Here is a 20,557-nt window from a genome sequence, read left to right as displayed (position 1 = left end):
TTTCACATTTTTTCAAAATTGGGTGAAAACAACATGATGCCAGAATGATTTGTTGATGAAAATAATATATACATTCTCAAATTGCCTATTTTTCGGTGTGGATAATATTATATTCAACAGTGATGCCAAATTTCTGATGCCAAAATGATTGATAATGAAAGTGGGATATACGTTTTCATGTATATAGCGGCAGCGACAAAACGGTAAAACACTGAACTAAATGTATATAATATTTTCACTGTACTATCATTTTGGACTCAAACATTTTATGGAATAAACTTATATAACTTAGTAAGGGATAAACAAAGAAAGCTGATATATTAAAGTAACATCAAGAAATCAAATCTCTAACTACCGAGTTGATTAGACTTCTGGTAACAAATGCAGAAAAAAAGTTATTAAGGTAGTGTAAAGTGGCATCGATATACAGATGCCACTTTGCAAGACGATGCCAAATCGATGGTAAATGCATAATGTATCGATGCCAAATTGATAGTAGGATGTATATATATATATATATATATATATATATATATATATATATATATATATATATATATATATATATATATATTGCAAGGTATGCGACCGTTAATTTAAATTTAAAGGTATTCAGCTAGTGAATTCAGAGGTTGAATCGGTCAATTTTGTGAAATTCTCAAAAATCCATCTGCTTTAAATAAAAGAACTGACATCGATAATTTGAGCCAGGTTTACCATTCTCTCATCATACACAATAAATAAGTCAACATATGTGTATGTGTGTATATGTGTGCATATGTATATATGTCTATATATGTATATGTGTATGTATGTTCATACATATATGTAAGGTGTTGCCTACAGCCAGGCTTTTTTCCCTTCCGTCAGCCAGGACTTCCAATTCTTGTAGTCAATCTTCACAGTCTTCGTCTTCCATCCCTTTATTAGACACAGCCTCCGACTTCATTTTTCCAAAATTTTCTCGGTCGTCCTCTTCTTCTTGTTCGTCTTGGGCTTCATTCTGCAACCTTGCCATCCATGTGTTTTCTGCTCCGCAGACGTGACCGTACCATTCAGTCTTCTCTCGTCCTTATATTGCAGGGCATATTTTTCCATTGCATCTCTCCTCATCTCCTCACTTGTTACTTGGTCTTTCTTGTGAGACCACAACAATTTCCCAGTTTTCCATTTCGATTGGGAAATGCGCTTTTGGATTGATTTGTTCATGACCGAAATTTCGGAGGCATATGCCAGGATGCTTCGTACAATTATTAGGTACATCACATTTTTCTTTGTTCTTTCCCTTGATGTTCTTATTCCAGATCATTATAGAGTTGTCTGATGCAAGATCTGTTGTCCCAATATATTTTTCATTTTTATTTCTGCCCCTGCTGTTCCGTTTTTCGACATTACAAAACCCAAATTTAAAATTCCGTTCCTTTTATTCCTACTTATCTATTGCCAAATCATGACGTCTTCTTCCGATATTGCTAAGTAGTCCGTTTTTTCATATCTATTTCCAGGCCCACCGGTATTTTTTTTATAACCCACATAACCCATATTCTGAGATACAAAGATTCAAATAATTCTGCCATAATAAATCCTATCTTACATAACAAACAAATCAACACAACCGATATTCCGAGATTTAAAGCTTCAAATAATTCTGCCACATTATTCTACCCTTCGAACAAAAAATTTCTCTAACACCCCTGTATAAGTTAAGTCAATATTCTACCTCTTACTCAAGGGCTTGAGCCATAAATCTTACAAACATGCGTGTCGTCGGCCAGTGGGTGGATTTGGCATAGGGAAAAATAACATCTCATTTGCCGCTAATTCGTCTAACGGTGATCAACTACAAATGAAGGCTTCAGTGAGATTCAAATCACCGAATTAAATAACTAGCCAATGAACATTAATACATGGTGTATTTTTCCGCAGTGTATCGTTAAGTTGTTGTTATAGAATGAGTAGTATCTGTAGAATTTTTGTTTTAACATCTTAAACATACTACAAATTGCTTTGTAAGTATTATATCACTTTTGTTAAGGTTATTTATACTTATAGACTTCATCCTTTATTTGTAGTGAACTGATGAAGCTTTCGAAATTGTAAAGCGAAACGTTTTCAATATATCAATGAAGTAGTTGACTTCTTTATTTAATTGCCAACTAAATTGACCGATTCAACCTCTGAATTCACTAGCTGAATACCTTTTTATATATATATATATATATATATATATATATATATATATATATATATATATATATATATATATATATATACAGGGTGATCAGCTTCTGTGACAAAGTTCAATATATCTGTTATTATACAATATATGAAAAAAAGTTGTTAATAAAAGTTATGACACCTTTAATGTACACATTTTAAAATTAGTGAAAAATATACAGGGTCCTCCATAACACGGTGCCAAACCAAAGTTATGTTTTTTTAAATGGAACACCCTGTATTTTATTTAAAATCTGGTTTCTCTACATTTTTCTGATTCTAGAGATATAACATTTGTCCAGGATTATACTGAGTGTTTCAAAGTTACAAGCACTTTTATTAAAAAATCATACTGATTTTATCGCCCTGTATGTTTCTAAAGGTGTAATATAAACTTATTTTTTTAATGCTTTTTACTGTCAATATTAAAGTAGTTTTGTAACAATGTATAATTTTTTTATAACTACACAAATTGTATACAGGGTAAGTCAAAATGTAAATAGAAGATTTTCTTCATAATTTTAAATGGAACACCCTGTATTTTATATTATTATCGAAAAGGTCTATTACTATACTTATATATCTTTGAAGTATTCCCTATACCTAAGGTTATTAGTTTTCGAGATATTTTAGTTTTATTGTTGATAACAACATGTATTACTTAGTTATTAATAACAATACATTAATTTATTCAAATTTATTAAAAAAAACTAAATTAAATAAAAAAAATGTTCAACGTACTTGTTTTGTTATAAAAGGTGTTCTAAATGACCTCCCATAACGTCTACACAAGCCTGGCAACGAGTTTCGAAAGACCTAATGATGTTTGTAAGCATTTGTTGTGTGACACTTTAAAAGGCGTTTTGCATCCTTATTTTCATATCGTCAACTATTGTTGGAGGTGTCGTATACACTACGTCTTTAATATAACCCCAGAAAAAGAAGTCAACTTCGTTTAATTCTGGTGATCTATTTGGCCAGTGACCTGGGCCATCTCTTCCTATCCATCTTTCAGGAAATAGTTCATCGAGTTCACCGTTGACAAATGCGTTGTGGTGAGCAGGGGCTCCGTAGTGAAGGTACCACATATGTTGGCGGATGTTTACTGGTACATTTTCAATTAGAATAGGTAAATGATTCACTAGAAAATTTAAATAAGCCTCACCATTTACCGATTCACGGATTCAGTACGGATTGGTTGTGGAGTAATAATGAAAATTGTGTCTCTTTACACTACCATTTTTGTGGAATGTTGCCTCGTCCCAAAAAAAAGAACAAACTCAAAAAAATCTCTCTGTATAACTATTTGTTGTTGTGACTATTGACAAAATTGTACTCTTCGTTCGAAATCATTTCCAACAAGTTCCTGATGTAATTGTATATGATATGGGTGCATGTTGATTTTCTTGAGTATGTTTTGGATAGATACATAACTAATACCTTGCTCTCTTGTAATATTTTGAATACTTGCATGAGGATTTTCTGTAACAGGCAGTAAAACATTTAATTCATTTTCATCCGTAATAATGATTTTTGTTTATTACTTTGCTTCATAAACAGAACCAGTAAGATTAAACTTGTCTAATAAGTTGTCAAATGCTCTCTTATTTGGTTGTTGACGCTATAGACACCGTTTCTTATAAATTCTTGTGGCAACCTTGTGGCAACTAATGAGTTTTTGAAACACTCTCCTAAAATCCATATCATGTCTGTCATTTCTTCACGACTAAAATTCATTGTTAGGTAACAATTATAACAATCTGGCAAACAATTATAATCAATATCAAAAATAAAAACGTACAGATAATTAAAATCTTACATCTGACAGTTCTTGTGTCAATTATTTCAAAGCCACCTTGAACAAGAACTTGCAGCAATTTATAGTTCCCATTTCTTCGCGGAAAATTAATATCATTTTGATAGTAAATACAAAATTGTCGTTATTGTATATAATTTACCATAAACTTGGAGAAAAAATAAAATGCAGTCTAATTTTAATTATCATTAACAAACTCATTGGAGGTTTCTAATATTACGGGTAATTAATTTACTGTAATAAACGTATCTACGAGTTATCAACAATTAAACTAAAATATCTCGAAAACTAATAACTTTAGGTATAGGGAATATTTAAAAGATATGCAAGTATAATGAAAGAACTTTTCGATGGTAATATAAAATACAGGGTGTTCCATTTAAAAATATGAAGAAAATCTTTTATTTGCATTTTGACTTACCCTGTATACAATTTGGGTAGTGATAAAAAAATTGTACATTGTTGCAAAACTACTTTAATACTGACAGTCAAAAGCATTAAAAAAATAAGTTTATATTATACCGTTAGAAACATACAGGGCGATCAAATCAGTATGATTTGTTAATAAAAGTGCTCGTAACTTTGAAACACTCAGTATAACCCTAGACAAGTGTTATATCTCTAGAATCAGAAAAATGTAGAGAAACCAGATTTTAAATAAAATACAGGGTGTTCCATTTAAAAAAACATAACTTTGGTTTGGCACCGTGTTATGGAGGACCCTGTATATTTTTCACTAATTTTAAAATGTGTACATTAAAGGTGTCTATAACTTTTATTAACAACTTTTTTTCATATATTTTATAATAACAGATATATTGGACTTTGTCACAGAAGTTGATCACCCTGTATATATAATATATATATATATATATATATATATATATATATATATATATATATATATATATATATATATATATTAGAGCGGAGTAATTTATATGACAAAAAAAAAGTCATCGGGTCACAATCAGTTCCTGATTCTACAATGAATTCTGTGAAAAAAAAAACATTACACCATGGGTATCTGATGAATTTCGAGGCGCCACATTTTTCATTTTAGTTTGAGGTACATCAGAACTCGTCATTTTACGACTTCTGATGTACATTGAGGTTGATTGTGGACAAAATTTCAACTTTTTTTATTACGGAATAGTTTATTTTAGTAGCTTTTGAGACGAGGAATACATTTTTGATATCTATTTTTACCAAAATTACTCACCAGTGGGCGCTACAATGCAATTTTGTGAACGTCAGAAGTTGTCATTTTATGACTACTGATGTTCATTGCGGTTAATTGTGGACAAGTTTTAAACTTTGTTTACGGAAAAGTGAATTTTAGTATTTTTTGAGACGAGAAATTTAAATTTAATATGTTTTTCTACCAAAAACACTCACTAGGGGGCGCTACAATACAATTATATGAATATTAGAAATTGTCATTTTATGACTTCTGATCTACATTGCAGTTGATTATGGACAAATTTTAAATTTTTTTTTACGGAAAAGTGTATTTTAGTAGCTTTTGAGACGAGGAATCCATTTTTTATATCTATTTGTACCAAAAACACCTATCAGGGGGCGCTACATTGCAATTTTATGATTATCAGAAGTTGTCATTTTATGACTTCTGATGTACATGGCGTTTGATTGTGGATAAATTTTAAACATTTCTTACGCAAAAGTGTATTTTAGTAGTTTTTGAGACGAGCAATCCATTTTTGATATGTATTTCTACCAAAAACACTCACCAGGGGGAGGTAGAATGCAATTTTATGAACATCAGAAGTTGTCATTTTATGACTACTGATGTAGACTGCGGGTGATTGTGTACAAATGCTAAACATTTTTTTTACGGAAAAGTATATTTTAGTAGTTTTTGAGACGAGCAATCCATTTTTGATATGTATTTCTATCAAAAAAACTCACCAGGGGGCGCTACAATGCAATTTTATGAACATCAGAAGTTGTCATTCTATGACTACTGATGTAGATTGCGGGTGATTGTGTAAAAGTTTTAAACATTTTTTTACTAAAAAGTGTATTTTAGTAGTTTTTTAGACGAGTAATCCATTTTTGATATGTATTTCTATCAAAAACAATCACCAGGGGAGCTACAATGCAATTTTATGAACATCAGAAGTTGTCATTTTCTGACTGCTGATGTAGATTGCGGGTGATTGTGTACAAATTTTAAACATTTTTTTACGAAAAAGTGTATTTTAGTAGTTTCTGAGACGAGTAATCCATTGTTGATATGTATTTCTATCAAAAACACTCACCAGGGGGCGCTACAATGCAATTTTATGAACATCAGAAGCTGTCATTTTCTGACTACTGATGTAGATTGCGGTTGATGGTGTACAAATTTTAAACATTTTTTTACAAAAAAGTGTATTTTAGTAGTTTTTGAGACGAGGAATTCATTTTTTATCTATTTGTACTAAACATACTCGCCCGGGGGAGCTACAGTGCAATTTGCGTCATTTTGTGAGTAAAACTATGTTAATATTATTTTTTCTTATATTTTTATTTAGTAGATATTAATTCTGTGTTATTAAAAATATTTAACATTAACTTGATAATTATAAAATTTAAAAAAAGTAATAATTCTGTTAATGAAATTAATTAAAATATAATAATTAACTAGACCTTAAGCAATTACTTTTATATTAGGTAGGGGAGCCCAAGCGGGGATTTCTGCAGTTTCTCGAGTACGTCAGAATATCACATGGGGAGAAACATTGTACCCTGTAAATGTACCCCTACCATATATGAACTCTAACTACAGGGGATTTCGTTAAGGGGGTCCGAAAGAATTTATCCTTAGAAAATCTCGAAATCATCAAATTAAGATAAGGTAAGTTAAGTACATGCAGTATGTTTAAAAAAATCTTGCGATTTGAGCGGATCCGTAAGGAAATGGATGAGTCACAAAGTTTCACAACTTTGATCGTCGGAAATGAACGTCAGATCGAAAAACTGAAAACTACGTGTTCAATATTTTTCACAAATCTATCAAATGATACCAAACACGACACCCCACGGACAGAGGTGGAGTGTAACTTTAAAATTTTAAATAGGAATTCCGAGATAATTCGCGAAATGAATATGAGATCAAAAAACTGAAGAATATGTGTTCAATATTTTTTAAAAATCTATCAAATGACATCAAACACGACCACCCACGGTGGTGGGGTGGGGGGTTACTTTAAAACATTAAAATAGGATTCTCCATTTTTTTTATTGCAGATTTGGATTTCTTAGGTAAAAATAAGTAACTTTTATTCGAGACATTTTTTCAAATTATGGATAGATGGCACTGTAATCGGAAAAAATTATTTTTGGAATTTAAAATAAGAACATGGAAAGTCTCCAGTAAAATGGAAAACTTGACTTCAGTTTTTTTGGTTTTCGGACTTAATTTTCACAATACAATAGGTCTCCATAACGCTCGAGTAACTGCAAATTTAGCACACCTGCCTCCCCTACTAATACGAACGTATTACATCTGGTAGAGTCATATAACTCCAAGACAAAAAAAGGTATAAAAATCTTACAATTAAGATAAAGGCGGAAGTGAGCGCTCTAAAAGTATATAGGCCTGGATCCCGCGTACTAAAAAAAAGTTGATTAATAGCAAGCTGAAAATTTGTTAATAGCTTAAGGGTGTCTAGTCGGACAAACTTTGATATATGGGAACACTGGAAGAGAGGAAGTTTTAATTGGGGAACAGGTTAAAAATTTGGAACGTCAGACTACGAAAACGTCCCATATATTTTGTCAGGCAGAACTTCCAATTGATTTGTTACCCTTTCATTAAACACTCACACATTTGCGAAAATCAGACTACTATTTATCACCAACTGGACATTTTATTTAATAAGTCATAAGTCCGACACGTAGAACATGTCAAAGGACAGAAATTATGCTTGGCAAAATATTGCCAAGATGATCAGCAAAATCGAAATATACAATATTTTGGGAATGGAGGAAAATGTATGAAACGGCATTCTAACGTTTTCTACACCAAAATTTGACCAAAACCTCGTTTTGAATCATAATAATTTGTTATAATGCCTTATAATGACATGTTTGAGTACCTCGTATTAACCTTCCGATGACCAACCTTTTTTTGTTACACGGATGACCAAGGGGGGGAAAATGACCCCAGGTCAAAAATGTCAAAAATGACAATTAAAAAAAAAATGAAGTTTTTTTTTATGGCATGGACTTTATGTCATTCAACCAGTCACAACATGAGTATTAGTGTCATGTGTAGTGTGTATGTTGAGTAAGTGTCTTGTTACTTTGCAAAGTCGACGTCATTAGCGTAAAACTATTTGGAATTACACATAAGAGACGGTATTTTACAGTCGGAAAAATGAAAGAATACCCATGAACGAACATATAAAACACGCTGTATTTTCCTGTCACCGTGTCACAAAGAAAATTGTCCAGTGGAAATACATGTAACAATAATTGTTACATGTACTTGCGCTGGCCAATTTTTTGTGTGACACGGTGACAGGAAAATACAGCGTGTTTTATATGTTCGTTCATGGGTATTCTTTCATTTTTCCTACTGTACTAAACATCAACATCAGAATATATTTTTTATTCGTAAAATATAGGGAATTTCTTTTATTTCAAAATTTGAGGATATCTAGAATGATATTAAGTCAAATAAAAAAATAATGATTTAAAAATTGAAAATACTTTTGAATTTATTAAAGAAAAACATACGCTGGGGTCACAATTTCCCCTGCTTGGTCATCCGAAGGTTAATACCTTATTTTTCGATTGATACTTTATGATAAAATATGCAAATTGAGAAAAAAAGAAGAAGACTGTTCGGGCTTAAATGTTTCAGCTCGAGCTTATTTTTACGTTCCTCAGAAGCTATACATCAAGTTTTAGAAAAATCAAAGATTCAAAATTTTTTTGATCCAAAATTGAGTGGTTTGGTTACTCAAAAACGTCTAATTTATTATATTTCAAATAAATTTAATTAAGGAAAATATTGTTTACTAAAGTTTATAATAAACTAATGAATTTTACCTATTTTTTGTAACATAAAATCAGGGCCTATTAAATAAAAACGTTGAAAAAATAATATTAACACTGTTTTATCCAAAAAAGGAGTCGTAAAATGACAAAGATGGCACTGTAGCGCCCCCTGGTGAGTACTTTTGGAACCAATAGATATCAAAAATAAATTCCTTGTCTCAAAATCTACTAAAATACACTTTTCCGTAAAAAAAGTTTAAATATGTCCCCAGTGAACCGCAATGTACATCAGAAGTCATAAAATGACAAATTCTGATGTTCATAAAATTGCATTGTAGCGCCACCTGGTGAGTGTTTTTGGTACAAATAGATATCAAAAATGGATTCCTCGTCTCAAAAGCTACAAAAATACACTTTTCCGTAATAAAAAAAAGTTGGAATTTTGTCCACAATCAACCTCAATGTACATCAGAAGTCGTAAAATGACGAGTTCTGATGTACCTCAAAACTAAAATGAAAAATGTGGCGCCTCGAAATTCATCCGATACCTATGGTGTAATGTTTTTTTTTCACAGAATTCATTGTAGAATCAGAAACTGATTGTGACCCGATGACAAAAAAAATTACTCCGCTCTAATATATATATATATATATATATATATATAAATTACAACCAGAGACAAACCCATATACGGGTTTACGGGTAAACCTATATATTATGGGTGCGTACATATGGGTTTGTATGTGGTTGTAATTTATATATATTTTTAAATATTTGCTTCATCTTATGGTATTTGATAATAACCAGACAATGTTCTAACTCTGGATTTTTATTTGTAGCATTTAGTTTACTTGTAACCGTTGACCTGAAGGTGCAAATTTTAGATAGCGAAACCGGTCATCCGAGTAAAACAATAAATTATTGCGAGTACGTCTGTTTTTTTCTTCTTCTTCACGTGCCATATCAGAATTATTTGACGTTGGCGATCACCATTGCGAAGGCTTCTCGATCTTCTGCAATATGGAATAATTGTCCTGCATTTGGATATCTGAGTCCATTCACGAATGTTTTTTAACCAAGAAACTTGTTTTCTTCCTACACTTCTACGGCCCTCTATTTTGCCTTTAAGGATCAGTTGTAATATTTTATATCGACTTCCCCTCACTATATGTCCCAGATAACACATTTTTCGATGTTTAAGAGTCTTTGCAGTTCGCTATCTTTGTTGACCTTCCTTAGTACTTCTTCATTAGTTTTTCTTGCTGTCCAGGGTCTGTTTTTTTACTTCATTCAAAATGAACTCCCATATGCAACCCATTGGAGAGTTGTTAAATAATATATATGTATATGCTACCTAGTAGGAAGGTTTGAATGGCAGTTTGGATATATATTAGGATTTAGTTTCGGTTTACATATTTATAAATTAATAATTGATGTTTATATTATTTGTCATTGAAGTAATTGCAATCTTCACTTACTTAGGTCTACTACTACTCTAAAGTAGTATAATCAGCAGAGAGCTGATATTCGCCCAATTTCCCTCGTTATTAAATTTCCTCTCCAGATCGTAACACCTCTGCTTTTATACGATGTTCTTTCTTCAAAGCAGCACTGAGCAAAACTTTCATTAAATTTCATTCGCATTAAATTAATTACGGGATATTAATTTTATTAAAGTTTCATTTAAATACTGAAAGCTGTTTAGTTACAAACATCAAGTGTTATGGTTTTGTCCTTTTTATGGGTTAATAAAACTTTAAATATTAAAATTTGCTACAAGTATTTATGTTTGTAGAAGAGTAGATGCACCAGAAACAGTAATTTATTCGTTACCGTCATTAAAAATGTTCCAAATTAATAAATTTCAAGACATTTGAAATACATTCTAAATTTTCTACATAAAATAAAAAATATTTCACCTCCGTTTTGTATGAGACCTACCAGTTATTATACAATGATGAGCGCGCTAATAACCGGCAAAATAGCGCAAAGGATGCAAAACATAATACGTTACGAAACAAAAAGAGATGAAACTAGTGGAGATGGAAAAGATCGTTACAAACGTATAAATTAACATTACATTACATAATTTCCCACCTTTAGACGTATCGGAAGAGTATGACAACTGTCACTGTGACAGTAGAATTTTATAAAATACTCCTGTCACAAACGTCTAAAGGTGGGAAATTATGTAATGTAATGTTAATTTATACGTTTATAACGATCACTTCCATCTCCACTAGTTTCATCTCTTTTTGTTTCGCAATGTGTTATATTTTGCATCCTTTGCGCTATTTTGCCCGTTATTAGCGCGCTCATCACTGTGTGAATTATGAATATTGGGGAAATCTGAAACTAAAAATTTCAATGTTTATCAATTGTATGTCCGAACGTCTTCCTGAATTATCTTCCTTATCTACGTCTTCCTTATTCACTTCTTCACGGCTGAAATAAAGAAAATGTCATTTAGTCATAATAATATCCTATAATGTTAGTTGTAATACTGATACGCTGAATTGCTGGTAAGATCTTTATTTATACGTTTAACTGCTATTTAAGACCTAGGCCACTTACGGCACTTTGTTTAAAACATAATCATAAGATTAACTAATTACAATCATTTTAAACAAAACTCAAACTTAAGTGAGATACCATCCAGAATCTTCACTAACAGTGGAACAACTAGCCGCAACGAAAGAGAAGATTCTGAAAAAATAGTGGAGCTGGATCCAAAGGCAACAATTAGGCCTAAATTCAGCAACCTACAATTCAGACCGGGTTGGATGCTTCTGTCTTGTGCTGACAAAGCCACCGTTGAGTGGCTTAAAAGCATAATTCAGGAGCTGCAGCCACAGGAGGGTATCTCGCTGAGACTGGAAGAGGAAAGCAATATTCCTCACTCCGAGATCTTTGTGACATATCTTCCTGATAGTCTGAACACCACGAATGCAAAAAATTTTCGATTCTTAGAGGTCCAAAATGAAGACTTCAACTCACAGAATTGGAGAGTTGCAAGAAGGGTTGACAAAGGCCCTACTGTAGAGTTCACTCTTTCAATGGACCCTAACTCCGCTGAAAGGGTGAAACAAAATGGCTATAAAGCCAACTATAAATTTGGCCAGGCAAGAATATTACCAAAAGAAGGCCATACAAAACCTAGTGAGCCAGAAGCTGCTTCAACTAGTGAAACAGCAAAAATGACCACAAAAAAGGGGCCCAGGAAAAGGGCCCTGCGAAGTTCAAAAAGGATCAGATAAAGGTCCCAAAAGCCAGTAAAATAGCTTCCAACAAAAATATTAGGTTTCTGCCGTTAAATCTCCATCACGCAAAAGCCGCAACTAGTGTGCTTAACAGGAGTTTTAGCAGAAACCTAACTGACATCGGGCTCATTCAAGAGCCCTGGGCTGACAAAGGGCTTATCAAAGGACTTCCAAATAATACATGTAAGTTGATTTATTCACAAATGCATGACTTGCCAAGAGCAGCTTTGCTCATCTCTAAAAAACTAAAATTCATTTCTGTTCCGGAGTTTATCACAAGAGACTTGGCAACAGCTGAAGTGGAGCTCCCCACGGAAAGGGGCAAAAGGCAAATTATAATTGCCTCTGCCTATTTCCCGGGTGACGAAGACCAACCTCCGCCAGAGGAAGTGAAAGGCCTCATCAGTTGGTGCAACAAAAAGAACAGACAACTTATCCTTGGATGTGATGCGAACTCCCACAGCATAGTATGGGGCAGCACCGACACGAACAAACGTGGTGAGTACCTTTTAGAATATTTGCCTAACTCCAATATAGACATTATCAATAGAGGTAACAAACCAACTTTTATCACTGCAAATAGGAAAGAGGTGCTTGACATCACCTTAACTAGTTGCTCTGCTACCAATCTAATACAGAACTGGCATGTCTCCGATGAGGTATCGATGTCGGATCATAGAACCATAAGGTTCGATGTCGAGGCTGAGCGGGAACAGATACAGTTCTGTCGAATACCGAAACAGACTGACTGGTGTGCATATAAGGACACCCTAAGGTCAGATGTTGAAGGCGTAACTTATTCGATTGAAACCATAGAGGAACTGGAAGGTGCCTCACAATGGCTAAATCGTACGATAATTATCTGCTATGAGGGGGCCTGTCCCATCAAGACCAAAGCCGTCAAAAGAGATGTGCCATGGTGGAACAGGGAACTCAGTAAGTTAAAAGCTCAAACTCGTAAAGTCTTTAATAGAGCCAAAAGTATAGGTAACTGGGATGACTACAAAAGGCTCTAACAGAATACAATAAAGAACTTAGAAGGTCTAAGAGAAGAACATGGAGGCAATTCTGCGAGGGGATAACTGAATTAGCTCCAGCAGTACGCCTCCAAAAAGTAATCTCAAAGGACCACTCAAACGGTATTGGACTTCTAAAAAAGCCAAACGGAGAGTTTATTGAAACCATAGAGAAAAGCAGGAGTTGCTTATTACAATCTCACTTTCCTGGGTCAACACTCATTGAAGATGATCCAAGGGTTAATCTTGATGAATCTAATTACAGAACATCAAGAGCTGCAAAAAGCCTAGCGGGAAAAATCTTCACCAAAAATAGAATTAAATGGGCAATACATAGCTTTAAGCCCTACAAATCTCCTGGAGAGGATGGTATCTTTCCAGCCCTGCTACAACAGGGCGTTGATACATTAACTCCTCATCTAGTCAAAATATTCAAGATGAGCTTCATCTTGGGCTACATTCCAAAAGGGTGGAGAGAGGTTAGGGTATGCTTCATTCCTAGGAGTGGTAAACGCCCTCCAGAGGAGCCGAAGTCATATAGACCCATAAGCCTTACCTCCTTTCTACTTAAAAGTATGGAAAAAATACTTGATATATATATATATATAAGAAGCGAATGTTTAACAAATATACCGCTTCACAAAGAACAATTTGCCTACCAATCAGGCAAATCCACCGTGGATGCCTTGTACTGTCTCGTAAAAGACATAGAAAAGGCAATAGGATCAAAGGAAGTGGCGCTATGTGCATTCATAGATATAGAGGGTGCGTTTGACAACACCTCATATGAATCAATCAGCGCCGCCGCAACAGCAAAAGGTATCCAACCTTCCATAACTAAATGGATTCAATCCATGCTAAACACTAGGAAAATTATTACCTACCTAGGAGGCAAATCAACTACTATTATAAAAGCAGTAAATAAAAGGTTTTCCTCAAGGAGGAGTCTTATCACCTCTACTGTGGTCGCTAGTGGTTGACGACCTCCTAACAAAGCTCAAGAGAGCAGGATTTCGTGCTCTGGGCTATGCTGACGATCTAGTTATAGTGGTTAGAGGCAAACATGACGGTATTATTGCCGAACGCATGCAGCAGGCCTTAAACATTATAACCACTTGGTGTTCGAGGGAAGGGCTATCAGTCAATCCCAACAAAACGACACTTATTCCGTTCACTAAGAGGAGGAAACTAACATTACAGTCTCCGATCATGAATGGAATAACCCTTTCTTTCTCAGAAGAGCTTAAGTACCTAGGAGTCATCCTTGATAGGAGACTTACGTGGAATGCACACCTCACTCATATTACCATAAAAGCAACAAGGGCTTTCTGGATGTGCCGTAGGCTTTTTGGGAAAACCTGGGGTCTGAAGCCAAAAATGATCTACTGGTCATATTTAACGGTTGTCAGACCCATTATCACGTATGCTGCGATGGTTTGGTGGACCAAAACAAAGCAGCAAAAGGCAATAAACCAGTTGCAAAAAGTGCAACGACTTGCCTGTATTGGGATCACGTGTGCAATGAGATCGTGTCCTACCGCAGCCTTAGAGGCAATGCTAGACCTTCCTCCACTACATTTACATGTACAGAGGATCGCTCTAGAAAATGCCTATAGGCTGACACAGACTAAATTTCTAAAACCCGGTGACTTAACGGGACATCTTGAGGTATTAAGGGCTGGAACAACCCAAATCATGAAGATGCCTACAGACGTAATGCCTGCAAAACAAGATTTAGAACTCGCGTTAGATGTTATTATTAACGACCGCGAGTTGACAGAAAACGAAATCGCTCAAATCACAAAAGGTGCCCTCACTTACTATACTGATGGGTCAAAAACAAACGAAGGAGTAGAAATAGGGATCACAGGTCCTAATATTAGGATATCCGCAGCCCTTGGAAATGCTCCAACAATATTTCAAGCAGAACTAATAGCAATAGAGTTCTGTGCTCAAGAGTGCCTAAGAAAAGGCCTCAACTCAGCAAGAATATTTAATGCATCTGATAGTCAGGCTGCTTTGAAGGCTCTGAAGTCCACAACTTACGAGTCAAAAATAGCCTGGAATTGCAAACAATCCCTTACACAATAAGTCGCAACAAACTAACGTTGCTAGAGGTGCAAGGGCATAAAGGAATTTTCGGAAATGAGATTGCCGATAGTCTCGCAAAGGAAGGAGCTTGTACTCCTTTCATCGGACCTGAACCATTTTGTGGCATACCAAATAGCCGCATAATGGAAGAAGTTCGAAAATATGAAAAGGAACTCAGTGCAGTCTACTGGAAAAATGTTCCAGGCCAAAGACAGGCAAAAAGGTTATTACGACCCTCTGCCCGCTACGGGAAATTACTCTTAGAGCTTCAGAAATCTGATCTCAGAGTAATCACAGGAATCCTCACTGGACACTGCTCACTCAGATACCATCTCTGTAAAATGGGCATACTGGACAGTGGGACATGTAGATTCTGCGATGAGGCAGATGAGACGTCAGAACATATTATCTGCAATTGCAGAGTAATTGTTCGGCAACGCCATAAATATCTGGAACAGGTATTCCTTGATCCTGATCAGATTATAAACCTAGCTCCAAAACGGATAATGGACTTTCTTAGAAGCCTAGACCTTTTGGACTAAAATATAGATGTAGGGTATACACAAAAGATCTTATAGGTTGCAGTGTAGTAAGGTCAACTGGGCCAATCGACCCCTTTTGAAATCTACAATCTAAGTGAGATACAAATTTCTTAACTACTCTGTTTTCTGGTCAAAACTAGTCTAGGCAATTTGTTTTCCTTCTACATGTCATAATCATCTAATTCTTTGTAACTTGATGAACCTAGTGATAGTAGGTTCTTTGTACAAAGCCATTAATTTGTTGTTAGTTCTTCTTTCCCATCCGACTTCTGTCTTCCGTTCTCTGAATACGTGTCCCAATATTTTCCTTTCCCATATTTCCAGAATATCCTCTTTCTTATTTAATGTACTTCCATTTTTCAGTAATTTTTTGTTCTCGATATCAGCTATCTCACTCTTTTAAGTTTGTAACGCGTACAATATACAGGGTGTCCCGAAAAGATTGGTCATAAATTTTACCACAGATTCTGGGGTCAAAAATAGGTTGATTGAACCTCACTTACCTATATACAATAGTGCACACAAAAAAATTTACAGCCCTTTGAAGTTACAAAATGAAAATCGAATTTTTTTCACATATCGAAAACTCTCAGAGATTTTTTATTGAAAATTGACATGTGGCATTTTTACGACAGCAGTATCTTAAAAAAAAATTAAGTAAAATTTGTGCACCCCATACAAATTTTATGGGGGTTTGTTCCCTTAAACACCCCCAAACTTTTGTGTACGTTCCAATTAAATTATTATTGTGGCACTATTAGTTAAACACATTATTTTTAAAACTTTTTTTATCTCTTAGTACTTTTTCGATAAGCCAGTGTTTATCGAGATATTTTGAATATTTGTCGAATCTACCACATATTTGTATATGGTTAAGTACGGTTATAGATACCTGTTAATAATCTGAAAATTTATTTATAATTTACATTTTTAGGTATATTTTGAAAAAGAAGCTACATCTCGATAAAAGGTGACTTATGAACAAAAGACTAAGAGACAAAAGTTTTAAAAACACTGTGTTTAACTAATGGTACCACAATAATAGTTTAATTGGAACGTACACAAACATTAGGGGGGTTTAAAGGAACAAAACCCCCATAAAAGTTTTACGTAAATATATTGAAAAAGAAGCCGCATCTCAATAAAAACTGGCTTATCGAAAAAATACTAAGAGGCAGAAAAGTTTTAAATACGTTGTGTTTAACTAATGGTACCACAATAATGAATTAATTGGAACGTACACAAAAGTTTGGGGGGGTTTAAGGGAACAAAATCCCCATAAATTTTTATGGGGTAAGCAAATTTCACTATAAGTTTGTTTTAAGATGTTCCTGACATAAGAATTATACGTGTCCATTTTCAATAAAAAATCTCTAATAGTTTTCGATATATTGAAAAAAACCGATTTTCATTTTGTAACTTTAAAGGGCTGTAACTTTTTTTGTGAGCACATTTGTACTAAGGTAAGTTAGGTTCAATCGAACTATTTTTGACCCCAGAATGTGTGGTATAATTTATGACCATTCTTTTCGGGACACCCTGTATATACAAAAATATTTGTATGTTCAATGTAGGTGTTATTCAAGTTTGACCGGGACACTAATGCAAACCGGCCGAGGCAAGGATCTCAAACCGGTGAAACCGGGACGCATGGTAAGCCTATTTAAGTGGCTCTACTCCAGTTGCTTCGGACTAATAAAACAATTAAAGAAATGGCTCGATTGGAAGCCAAGAAAATGCATTTTTTACGTAAACTGATTTTAGTCCTGTCGCCAGGGGGGGTACAACGGCCTCCTGTATTCAGATGGACTTACCCAAGTTTTTTTATGTATTTTGACCTGTAGAACACGAATTTTTTGGGTAACAGTTGATCCGGATGTCGATAAGATTGTTATAAACCAAGAAGTTGAGGAATCACATAACAGCGATTTCTCGCAAAACAAAACATTTTTTTGTATTTTTTGGGCCATTCTAACCAAAAAATGTTCCTACAAATTTTTTCGTAGGCTGCATAGTTTTCGAGATAAACGCGATTGAACTTTCAAAAAATCGAAAAATTGCAATTTTTGAACCCGAATAACTTTTGATTAAAAAATAACATAGCAATTCTGCTTACCGCATTTGAAAGTTCAAGTCAAATTATATCGGTTTTAATTATTTGTATTGTTAAAAATCTATTATTTTATTGTTAAAAAAAGCTATAAACACCTAGTGCTTGAGTGATGTTTTTAATGATTTCTCATTTAAAATCGAACGAGTAGGTAGAAGAGGTAAAAGTGCAAGCGAGGCTATTTCTACGTAGCGTGCATTAAAACGCATGTATTAGGCACGGGAAACACTATGTGTTTTTAGCTTTTTTTAACAATCAAAAAATAAATTTTTAGCAATGCAAATATTCAAAACAGATATAATTTGACTCAAACTTTTAAAGGCGGTAAGCAGAATTGCTATTTTATTTCTTATTCAAAGGTTATTCGAGTTCAAAAATTGCAATTTTTCGATTTTTTTAAAGTTCAACCGCGTTTATCTCGAAAACTATGCATCCTACGAAAAAACTTGTAGGAACATTTTTTGGTTAGAATGACCCAAAAAATACAAAAAAAAGTTTTGTTTTGCGAGAAATCGCTGTTATGTAATTCCTCAACTTCTTTGTTCATAACAATGTTATCGACATCCGGATCAACTGTTACCCAAAAAATTCGTGTTCTACGGGCCAAAATACATAAAAAGATCTTGGGTAAGTCCATCTGAATTAAGAAGGCCGTTGTACCCCCCTGGCGACAGGACTATTTTTGAACTTCAAACTTTAAATTCCTTCAACCAAGTTTTTTTTGTATCTTTTATATTTTATGAGTATCTTGAGCATACTAAAATTCGCATGGAGAAAAGAATCAAAAGAGTAAGGTAATAGCGTTGATTGATAAATACGGAAAGATACGAAAGCCTATGCATTATTTTGTTGTCTTTAAAACCTGCCCGTATAGTGGCGCGCATAACTTAAATTTGTTGGAACTAGCCTTAGAGGGAAGTGTAAAATTCTCCCTACTCAAGGAACTAGCCAAGAACACGCGGTTATTTTACGTGGCCCGTATTCAAAATTTTAACGCAGCAGTCACTATCATATTAATCTGTATTAATTTTTTTTGTTTTTGTTTCTGCAAAATGTTGAAAATATAAATTGACTATAGAGTTTTTTTTTCACTAGTCTTGACCTCACAAGTAAATACTTTTTGAGTTATTTGCGAGTGAATATATTGATTTATCAAAAAATAGTACGTTTTTAGAGGGATTTTCGCAAATAACTTAAAAAGGAGGTATTTCACCAAAAAAACATTCATATCAAAAATACAGCTTATCAAAAAGGGAAAAAAATGTTTTATATAAATATGACATGTGAAGTCGTAGACCCAGTAAAAGCAGAGTTGTAGCTAATGAAAAGTAGGTTCTTATTATTTGTCAAATTCAAAATTGAATATTTCTACATGAAATAACCAAAAAATTAAGAAATTTTCGGGGAAAACTCATCATAACTTTTTTAAAAAGTTTAAAAACATCTTTATTTTTTGAAGTTATACTTCTTTACGGGCGTAATGACGGTGAATTTTTATATGGTAAAACCTAGCGACCGGGCGCATGCGCATTATACCTTTGTTCTGATTGGATGTTCAAATGACATGACAAAAATTTTCCAATATGGCAGCTGTGGCACAGCTGTGGGACTGTGGTTTGGTTATAATGTATGGTTGTGGCGTTTTAAAATTTGTAGGAAGAGAAACAACAAACAAAAAGTTAGTTAATGGTTATACTGCCTTTTTAAACAGTTTTCATATTATATTTTTGGACTTATTTACATAGAAGAGATGATTGTTGCATGCCAATGTGAAAGCCCATCAAACTGTGACTAGTATGAGTGCCGCAGATCTCGCTTATTCAAAGCTAAAGAATCTTACACTGGTAACTGGTAAGTGTTTTATAAATAGTTGATAAAATTTTGTTATGATATTTGAACATAGCCACTTTGCACGATGCAAGTGATTGCGAAATTTATTAGTCGTTATACGGGCTCCGATACCTACCTATTTTAACCTACCAAAATACATAAGTAGTATGTAATACTTTTATTTACATAATTTGATTACCATCAAAATTTCTATCAATATTCACCTAATATATTGTTTTCTTACTCTATGTTTTGTTGTATTTTTTCAATTCTAAATAATTTCAATTCAAAATCAAAATAATTTGATTTACATAAGTTAAAAATGTCAAAAGTTTAATCCGTTTAGTTAGTCGATCTTCGCACGTCATGACAAACTGTCTCTGTGGCGAAGTTTTAATGCGAGTGAACCCCAATACAACGCAAATACCAGCCGCGTGGTAAGTTGGTTCGAATCCCAATACAAACTTTTATTTTTTTATACATTTTATGATTGAAAGTATATTTATTATATAATTTTATTTTCAGAAAATAGGTGTTTAGTTAAAAATTTTTCCGACAATTAATGTTCAGAAATCATTTGTGGCATTTTTAATGTGTTTAGGTGTGTTTTATTCTTTTATTATTTTAATTTTTGGCACTGATTTAATAAAAATGTTTGAGAAGT

General features: G+C 33.7%; 1 long non-coding RNA gene across 1 annotated transcript; it reads left to right on the top strand.

Annotated features, from left to right (window-relative positions):
• The first annotated feature begins 1,630 nt into the window (after positions 1 to 1,630).
• LOC126890492 (uncharacterized) lies at positions 1,631 to 2,136 on the top strand. Its single transcript, XR_007700339.1, has 2 exons — positions 1,631 to 2,009; positions 2,073 to 2,136. It is a non-coding gene; the product is annotated as an uncharacterized LOC126890492 (long non-coding RNA).
• Positions 2,137 to 20,557: the final 18,421 nt, after the last annotated feature.

Source organism: Diabrotica virgifera, chromosome 8 (assembly GCF_917563875.1).
Source record: "Diabrotica virgifera virgifera chromosome 8, PGI_DIABVI_V3a".
NCBI classification, from domain to species: domain Eukaryota; kingdom Metazoa; phylum Arthropoda; class Insecta; order Coleoptera; family Chrysomelidae; genus Diabrotica; species Diabrotica virgifera.
This window is presented reverse-complemented; position numbering and strand designations above follow the sequence as displayed.